Genomic DNA, 9337 nt, shown 5'->3' on the forward strand with positions numbered 1-9337 from the left:
TATAAGACAGAATGAGAGTTCACATTGAGCAATAGGAGAAGAGTGGGTTTTCTAAGGTGGGAATAAGAAAACTGGAAAAAAAAACTTGTTGGTAAACCTCAGGTTACTGTTTTGGAAGGACCAAAGCAAAGGAGACTGCCTTATAACATTAACTGAGGTAGACTAGACTCTTTTGTTTCAGGAAAGATTGATCTGTCTTGGGATCTGTCTGCTTCCTTAATGTTTAAGGTTGTGTGGCATAAGTGATTCCATTTTGGTTTGTTCTGTTGTTGCTTTGTACAGAAGCTCGGTCCAAACAATGGCCACCCATAATTTTGTAACAGTCCCTCGTGGAACATATAACTTGAAATTTTTCTCTTGTTTCTTCTTTCTTTCTTTGTATATATAACTTTATTCAGCTCTGCTCTCTATAATACTTTAATAATTTTCTTAAGGCTTGGCACTAGTTGAAAAAATGAATGGTTTATTTGTATGAAAAGTGAAACCAAGGCCAATAGAGTTATGGTTCATTTCTTTATAATGCTATTAATAACTGATAGATTTCAGGAAATAGAACAAAAATGCAAATTGAAACAATGTTTTTGCTTAGTGGACTTTTGGGAATGGCTAAATATTTTTTACCAGGTACAATGGTTGCTTCAAGTTATCAAAATATATGTTGTTGGGCCAGGAATTTAGCTCAGAGGTTCCACCACCTGCCTCACAAGCATAAGGACCCAAGTTTGATTCCTGTACAAAATAATAATAATATATATATATATATATGTTTATATATATACAAGACATATTAACCTTTAATGTTTTCCGTGTTCATTTATGACTAAAACAGACATCTAAGAGAAGATGTGGTTTTTCTATAAAATGGAGAACTACTCAGCCATCAAGAGTGAGAAACTAGAACCATTTATAGGAAAATGGATGCATATTGAGGCCATACTCTTAAGTGAAATAAATAGGACACACTTTTAAATGCCAGATAATTTTTCTGGTGTGAAAAACTAAAAGTGTAAATAAGATTCAAATTGTATAACTGATAATGTGAAATAGGAAGAAAAGGGCTAAAGGTGTAGGGGAAGTGGGAAGGGTATGGGAAAGGAAATAAGGAAAAAGAAAAATATGAGAAAATGAAAAAACGGAAGCAAAGTCTTTGTAAATAGGAAAGAGTGGAGGGAGTGAATGGAGGGCAAGGGTATGGGGAAAAAATGAGAACCAAGTTCTGTCATGTAAAGGTACAAGATTCCAATGATGAATGTAACTGTACTGTATACCTAAAAAGTACCAATAAACTCAATGGAAAAAAAGACATCTATATTTTGTGGTGAGTCAAACTTTAAGATAATTTAAATGAAAATCCCCTCTAATTCCTTATAAAATAAACTAAATTGATTTTATTAATCTTTGATTTGTGTTCAGTGCTTATTAAGTAAGGTTTATCATTGGGCTATATATAACATACAATCCGCTTATTGATTGAATATAATTCAAAAGATATTTTTACCTATTACTATTTTTGTGCTAACAGCTTTCAACAGAAGCCGCAGTAAATGTGAGTCCTATATTGGTGATAGTAAAAATTATAGACCAGTATAGTTCCAACATTTACAAAAAACTCCTTATAGAAATATATTTTTAGGGGCTGGGGATTTAGCTCAGTGGTTCCACTGCCTGCTTCACAAGCACAAGGACCTGAGTTCAACCCCCAGTACTCCCCCAAAAAATATAGGTATATGTGTACATGTGTAAATATATATAGCCACCCCTCTACATATGTGGTTTTTGTGTGTGCATATCCAACCAACTGTGGATTAAAAAATATTTGGAAAAAATTGTCTTTATATACAGGCTTCTTGTCATTTTTTCCTTGAAGAATGTAGTATAAAGACTATTTACATAGCTTTTACATTTACTTAAGATTTAAGTAATCTAAAGATGATTTAAAATACAGGTGGATTTATGTGGGTTACATGTTATGTAAGGAACAAGGATCCTGGTTTTGCTCTGGGGTACATCTAACCTAACTAAATGATGAATGTATACACTTACATCTGCATGCACTTATACCTTGAAAAAGCAAGTAACTTTGGTCTGAATTCTCTGTATAAATTAAGTCATTAGCTGAAGTTAGGTAAACCCACTTTGAAAAGTTATCATTGCAAAAGGATTTTAGAATTAATTTAGATCTTTAATGGAATGGGATAAACAGCGTACTCCCAAAGTAATTCCTGGAAGCTACAATTACCCTGTTTCCAAAACCAGAGAAAGACTCAACTTTAAAAAAGGGGCTATTGACTAATCTTTAATAAATGTAGAAGCAAAAATTCTCAACAAGATATTGGCAAACAGTGGCAAATAATCATCAAAAAGATCATACATCATGACCAAGTAGGGTTCATCATAGGTATGCAAGGATGGTTCAACAGACACAAATCAATAAATGTAATATATCACACAAGTAAGGACAAAAATCAAATGATCATCTCAATAGGTACAGAATAAGCCTTTGACAAAATCCAACATCCTTTCATAATAGAAATAGGTATAGAAGAAACTTATTATCAATATGATAAAAGTCAGTTATGACAAACCTACTCCCAACAACATATTAAATAGAGAAAACCTGGAACCTCTCCCTCTAAATTCAAGGCAAGACAATGATGTCCACTAGTGCCAGTCCTTGTCAGCATGGTACTCAAAACATTTGAGGGCAGGGAATTTAGCTCAGTGGCACCTTGCCTGCATCACAAGCACAAGCACACGGTCCTGAGTTTAATCCCTGCTACAAAAAGAAAGAAAAAAAACATTTAGGCAAGAAAAAAGATATATAAAGGAAAGGAATTAAAATTACTTGCAGATGTCATGATCCTCAACATAGAAAACCCAAAAAATTCACCAAAAGACTCTTAGAATTGATAACCAAATTCAATAATGTAGCAGGATACAATCTACACACAGGAACCAATAGCAGTCCTAAACACTAATAATGGACACATTATTAGAAATAAATTAAGAAAAGATACAATTTACATTAGCACCAGGAAAAATTAGGAATTAACTAAGGAAGTGAAAGACCTCTAAAATGAAAACTGCAGTACTCTGAAAAGGGAAATCAAAGAGAACATCAGAAGATGGAAAGATTATCTCATTCTGTATAGGTAAAAATAATGTAGTCAAAATGGCTATACTTCCAAAATGGGTACACAGAGTTAACACAGTTCCAATCAAAATACCATCAGCATTCTTCACAGAAATGCAGAGAGCAATCCTGAAATTCATCTGGAACCAGGAGACTCAGAATAGCAAAAGCAGCCAAGGGCAAAGCGGAGGTCATCACAATGCCAGCCTTGAAGTTATTTTACAAAGCTACAGTGAGAAAAATAACAAGGTACTGGCACAAAACAGATGTAGATCAATGGAACCTCAACCTATCTTGTTTGAGACACTCTGGTCTGGAGTAGGAGCTCCCCCTGCAAACCCCAACCTGAAGGGGTCTGGGCCCTCTCTGGATGTTGGGTCTCAATACTACACCTCCAAGCTGGAGACCCTGGCCAACTTTACCTCGGAGCTCTGGACCTGGATCTCCCTCCTGAGGTGGCTGGTCTTATGGAACAGTCACAATCCGTGCCCTGGGCTTCTCCCTACTGTGGCCATCATGCTGCCTCCTTACCCACAGGGCCCAGTTCTGCTGGCCTAGTTGGGGTGGGGTTGCTTACTCTGCTACATCTGGCTGTGGGCACCAGCTTGTTGCAGAAGTCTTGCCACCTGCAGTTTTCTCTCTTGAACCCCAATGAGAAGTACCTGTTGCAATTCCTAGACAAGATGATTGTGAACCACAACTCCAAAAACTTCTGCTTTGCCCTGCCTAGAACATTCTGGGGCTGCTGTGGCTTGATCATCAGGCCATACACTCCTGTCACCAGTGATGAGGACCAAGGTTTAGTGGATCTTTTTATTAAGGGAGGTTTTTTTAAATTGAGTTTATTGATAGATTTTAGGTATACAGTACAGTTACATTCACTATTGGGATCTTGTACCTTTACATGATATTAAGGGAGTTTTAACATCAGCCCAACAAGAAATCTCCATCAGAGACCAAATGGCAAAAACAAATAAACAAACTGGAACTGATTGCCAGGGTGACAGGAATCACCCCAATGCTACAGCTCATCTGAGCCCTTCTGAAAGTGCCTGAAAATCCAACCCAGTTCTTTCCACCTTTTGCCAACAAGACTGAAAAGGACGCAATCCCGTGGAAGGAAGGAGTTGGAGGAACTGCAGGCCCAATATCCCAATCACTCTAAATTCCAGCTCACTCTGGATCATCTCCCAGCAGGTTGGGCCTACAGCACCGGCTTTGTGAATAGTGACAATCCAGGAGCACCACCCACCCCAGGGCATAATGTGCTGCTGCTGCTCAGTGGGCCACCCCCACACACACATGTGGACAAACTAGGCTGCACAAAAATGATGCAGCTCACGTACTGAGCATCTCCGGCTTCCCTGGTCTGATATCTGCAACTGTCCCCAGTCAGTACCGAAATACCAAACTGTAGATTTCTTTTCTGAAAGTGTCACTTTTGTTTCTTACTCTGGATCATGTAAGTGATACCTGCATGAACCACATCCCTATAGCCATGGAAGAGGGCCAAAGCCAAGTCATTTTCTAGAAGGTCCCAATTCTCCCTGTGATGAAAAGTCCAGGTGAAGCCCTTGGAGAAATCTCTTCCCAGGGGTTAGAAAGAATGGAGAATGTACATTTGTTCCAAGATTGACTAAGTCGTTGATAGTGCTGCACTCTGACCTCCTTTGTGTCTGTGATGAAAGGAATAGTCTGTGCAAAGAGTTTTACTTAATCTTTCATGTTAAACCCATGGAAAAATTGTGTTCATGTAAGGTTGAATAGATCTGTAGGATTAGTTTTATAAAGATAGTAGGAGTGATTGAAATACTTTTTTCAGAACTCCAGACCTTGGGGAAAATAATCAAAAACACATATTTGTGTCTGTCTGTCTTGGCTGCTGACCAGATTAGAGGGAAATAGCTACCTATAGTTTAAGACTGTTGCTCCTATGGCAAACCTCAGGCTATTCAAATAAATGGGGCTTAGGCCCCAATGGAATACCTTAAAAATAGCTTTTTTTCTTTAAAAAGAAGTGTAGCATTGTTTTCTACTTTTTAGCAAAATCTCATTATTATCTGACTTAGAGCAGCTGGGTTCTATCTGATAATGAGTGCAAAGTGCTCATTACTACTGGTAATTTAGGAAGTTGGTGAAGAGCTGATAACAAGTTCAGTAATAGTCACATGAGGATATGGATCACACCGTTTTATCTTCAGAGCCCAGGATATAGCTTAGCATACTTAGCAAGACAGGAAACCCCATGGTAGTGGGTTGAGAAGCGAATGGATTCAGGGAATATAGATACCTCTTTACATCACTTGTTGAGAAAAGAAGAGAAATGAAGTCATAATTTGGTGTGGAGGTATGCAGAGTCACCTGAACACCTTTATTATTATTTTTTTTTTTTTGGGTACCAGGGATCAAACTTGGGACCTTGCCCTTACCAGGCAGGCAGTAGCACTACTGAGCTAAATCCCTGGCCCACCTAATCACTTTTTAATCTTTTGTAATGCTGCAAAATGTGCCTAGGTTCTTTGCACTGAGCTGTATCCTCAACTGTTCTTATTTTTTGAGATAGGGTATGATAAGTTTCTAAATTGCCTTAGCTGGGATTAAATTTGAGGTTCTTCTGCCTCAGCTTCTCAGAGTGCTGGGATTAAGGCATGTGCCACCATGCCTGGATAGCCAGCTTTTTAAAAGTGTATTCCCATGGGAGGAAACAACAGAATTTGAGAAGAAAGGAAAGGAATGAAATGATAGACCTCCAATGGGGTACATTATCTATCTGAGCGCTTCAATTGACTGAGTTTAGTTGATCCCAGATCTTGTTAAAATGCAAAATCTGACTCAGTTGGTAGACAGGGTCTGAGATTGGGCATTTTCCCCAATTTTTATTATTATTACATATTTGCAGTATATAATGATTACATTTCTCACAGGGAGTTGGTATATGTGCATAACAAATCTTATTTTATTTTTTATTCTTCTCCCTACTCTACCCCCTCTCTCCATGTCTTTTTTTTTTTTTTTTTTTTTTTTTTTTTTTTTTTTTGTACTAGGGATCAAACTCCGGTTCTTGTGCTTGCAAGGCAGGCAGTGGAACCACTGAGCTAAATCCCTGGTCCTCCCTCCATGACTTGATCCCCTTTTCTTTTGCAAAAGATCTCTCTCTATGTTTCCTATTATCTTTTGTTTTGCTCTTTATTTATATTTTGAGTTTGTCACATAAGAGAAACCATGTGACATTTAGCTAGTGAGCCTGATTTATTTCACTTAACATTATGTCTCAAGGTGCATCTATTTTCCCACAAATTGCTCAAGTTTATTTTTCTTTATGGCAGAGTAGTACTCCACTGTGTTTATAAATGGCCTATTTTCTTTATTTATTCATTTGTTGATGGACATATTGGCTACTTATAAGATTTAACTTATGAATTGTGTTGCTATAAATATGAATATGTGTATATAACTGTAATATCTCAAACTTTGGTGAAGACACCTAGAAAAGGAATAACTCCATTGAATGGAATTTCTATTTTTAGTTTTGAGGAATATTCATACTGATTTTCATAGTGGTTGTACTAGTTTACATTCCGACCAAAAATGTAGAAGGGTTTTCCCCTCCCTGAAGTCTGACCAGCACTTGTTATTGTTTGCTTTCTTGACAATAGCCATTCTTTCTGGAGTGAGGTGGAATCTCGGTGTTGTTTTAATTTGCCTTTCTTTAATGGCCAATGCTGAACATTTTTCATGTACTTATTGCCAATTTATACTTCTGAGAAATGCCTATTCAGTTTAGTTGCCCATTTTTTTATTGGGTCTTTTACTTTGGGAGATCTAATTATTTTAAATTTTAAAAATATATATTCTAGGTCTTAATCCTCTATCTGAGGAAGAGCTGGCAATTTGCTTCCATTCTGTAGGTTATCTCTTTAGTCTGTTGTGCATAAGCTTCTTAATTTTGTATGATTCCATGTATTGATTCTTGATACTATTTCTTGTGCAGTTGGGTTTTGTTCAGAAAGTCCTTGCCTACATTTATGTCTTCAATAGTTTTACATATATCATATTCTAGCAGATTAAATATTTCTGTCTTAACATTTAGAACTCTGATCCATTTTTATTTTAGTTTAGTATGTGTTGAGCAATAGGAGTCTAGATTCAATCTTCTGCATGTGAATAGCCAGTTCCCCATCACCTTTTATTGTAAAAGCTATGAGCTATTACTAAAAGCATTTTAGTAAGATTCTAGGTGACCCTAAAGTTGCTGGTTCCAGGGCCACACTTTGGTGATTTTCTAGAATGACGTTTAAGAGGCAAATCTTGGGAGGAGGAATTGACATCTCTTCCATATAGTTTGGAGGTCCTAGCTAATGGAACTTCTTAAGAGAGAAAAAAATGTTTGCTTAATATCCAGTTAGAACCTTTTCCTGTTGTAGTAGTCTGTCTTCTTTTGCTGATAACACTACTCCTCAGGCTGTGTAAATTCTAACAAGAAGAAATTTATTTTGGTTTCACAGTTCTGGGGTCAAGGTTGAATGTTTGGTGATGGCTTTCTTGTGGGTGGTGTTCCAAGGGTATGATATGCCAAGAAACAGGGAGTGAAAGTATGTTTGTATCTCTTTTTGTTTCTTTCCCTCTTTTACAAAGTCACCAAGATTCAATCATGGGCATTCTACCCTATGATTTTAGTCCTAACACCTCAAAAAAAAAATTCTACCTCTAAATATTATTCTCAGATTAACTTTCCATATCTCACAATGGGGATTAAATTTTAACACATGAAACCTTGGGGAGCACATTCAAATCATATTCAAATCTTAGCACCCACTAAGAGGCAGCATTATGAAAATTGCTTCACTATAGCTCATCTGATCTGATAATATAAGATTGCAGTGTTCCCACTGGTACCATAACACTAAAGTTATGGCCTAAACTAGAATGGTTCCGTCAAAAATGACATTAAGAAGATCTATAACAATTATCTAAGAGTCACTGCATCATGAACAGAGCTCTGACTTTGGTGTAAGATCAGGTTTTATTAATGGCTCTCAGTACTTTGGACAAATTTTAACCTTAAGCAAAAGTACTCTTAATGCAGGTTTTGTGTGAGAATTATAAGTAAATTACGTAAATACCAGCACTCACAAATGGTGACTATCATTGTTAATATCACCTTGATATTTCAATAAACTATATTTAAGTTTCCGCCAGGCACACTGGTGAAAACTTATAATCCCAACTACTAGGAGTCTGAAGCAGGAGGATTTCATGTTCCAGGCAAGTTTAGGCAATTTGGCAAGACTCTGTCACAATGTTAAAAAAAATCAAGAGGGCTCAGGTTGTAGCTCAGTGCTTCCTGGGTTCAATCCCCAGTACACACACACACACACACACACACACACACACACACACAGACGAGGGGGGTAGGAGGGAGGGGATAACAGCATCACATTTCATTCCCATATACAAAGGAACTGCACATATTTCTTCTGTAATTTGGAAATGCCTTAACTTTAAAAAAATCCCAAAATAGCTGAAGTTAGCAGACATGCAATTTAGCAAGGATGATTGGAATTTTGGTCTTTCTTGTAATAATACTATACCTAAGTGTACATTAGAAAAACATTTTTATCTGAATCTCTTACTGTCATGGGCCAGGAATGCTGTTTTTCTTTTCCTGTTTCTTTTTTTTTTTTTTTTTTGGTACCGGGGATCAAACTCAGGACTTTGTGCTTGTAAGCCAGGCAGTGGCTCCACTGAGCTAAAACCCCAGCCCCTGTTTCTCTTTTTGATAGCTATGTTTACAGAATCAAAATCACTCCAAGCAATTATTTAAACATTGCACGTTACTATTTCTATTCATGTTTTTTCTTTTTTGTTTTAAACAGGGTCTCCCTATGTAGTTCAGACGGACTTGGAACTCACTTTGTAGCCCACTCTGGTCTCGAACTCACAGCGATCCCCCTGCCTCAGCCTCCCGAGTGCTGGGATTACAGGCATGTGCCACCACGCCCGGCTTCATGCTTTTTTTATAGCTGTTTTAATTTTGATGAACTTCAATATTGTGCTAGAGTGACAGAATAAGGTCAAATAAGTATTAGTGTGGTACATACCTATCTTAATTTTTATTACCAGTGCTATGAAAAAAATTAGAATATAGAATATTTCTCCTTTTTATAGTTGGAGTTGTTATACTGAGAACTGAAATCTGAGCTC

At 37.1% G+C, this 9337-nt stretch overlaps 1 pseudogene; it reads left to right on the top strand.

Annotated features, from left to right (window-relative positions):
* Positions 1 to 3600: 3600 nt before the first annotated feature.
* LOC117285107 lies at positions 3601 to 4482 on the top strand (annotated as a pseudogene).
* Positions 4483 to 9337: the final 4855 nt, after the last annotated feature.

The sequence above is a fragment of the Fukomys damarensis genome, unplaced genomic scaffold (genome assembly GCF_012274545.1).
Source record: "Fukomys damarensis isolate Sample0158 unplaced genomic scaffold, DMR_v1.0_HiC HiC_scaffold_6, whole genome shotgun sequence".
In the NCBI taxonomy this organism is placed as follows: Eukaryota; Metazoa; Chordata; class Mammalia; order Rodentia; family Bathyergidae; genus Fukomys; species Fukomys damarensis.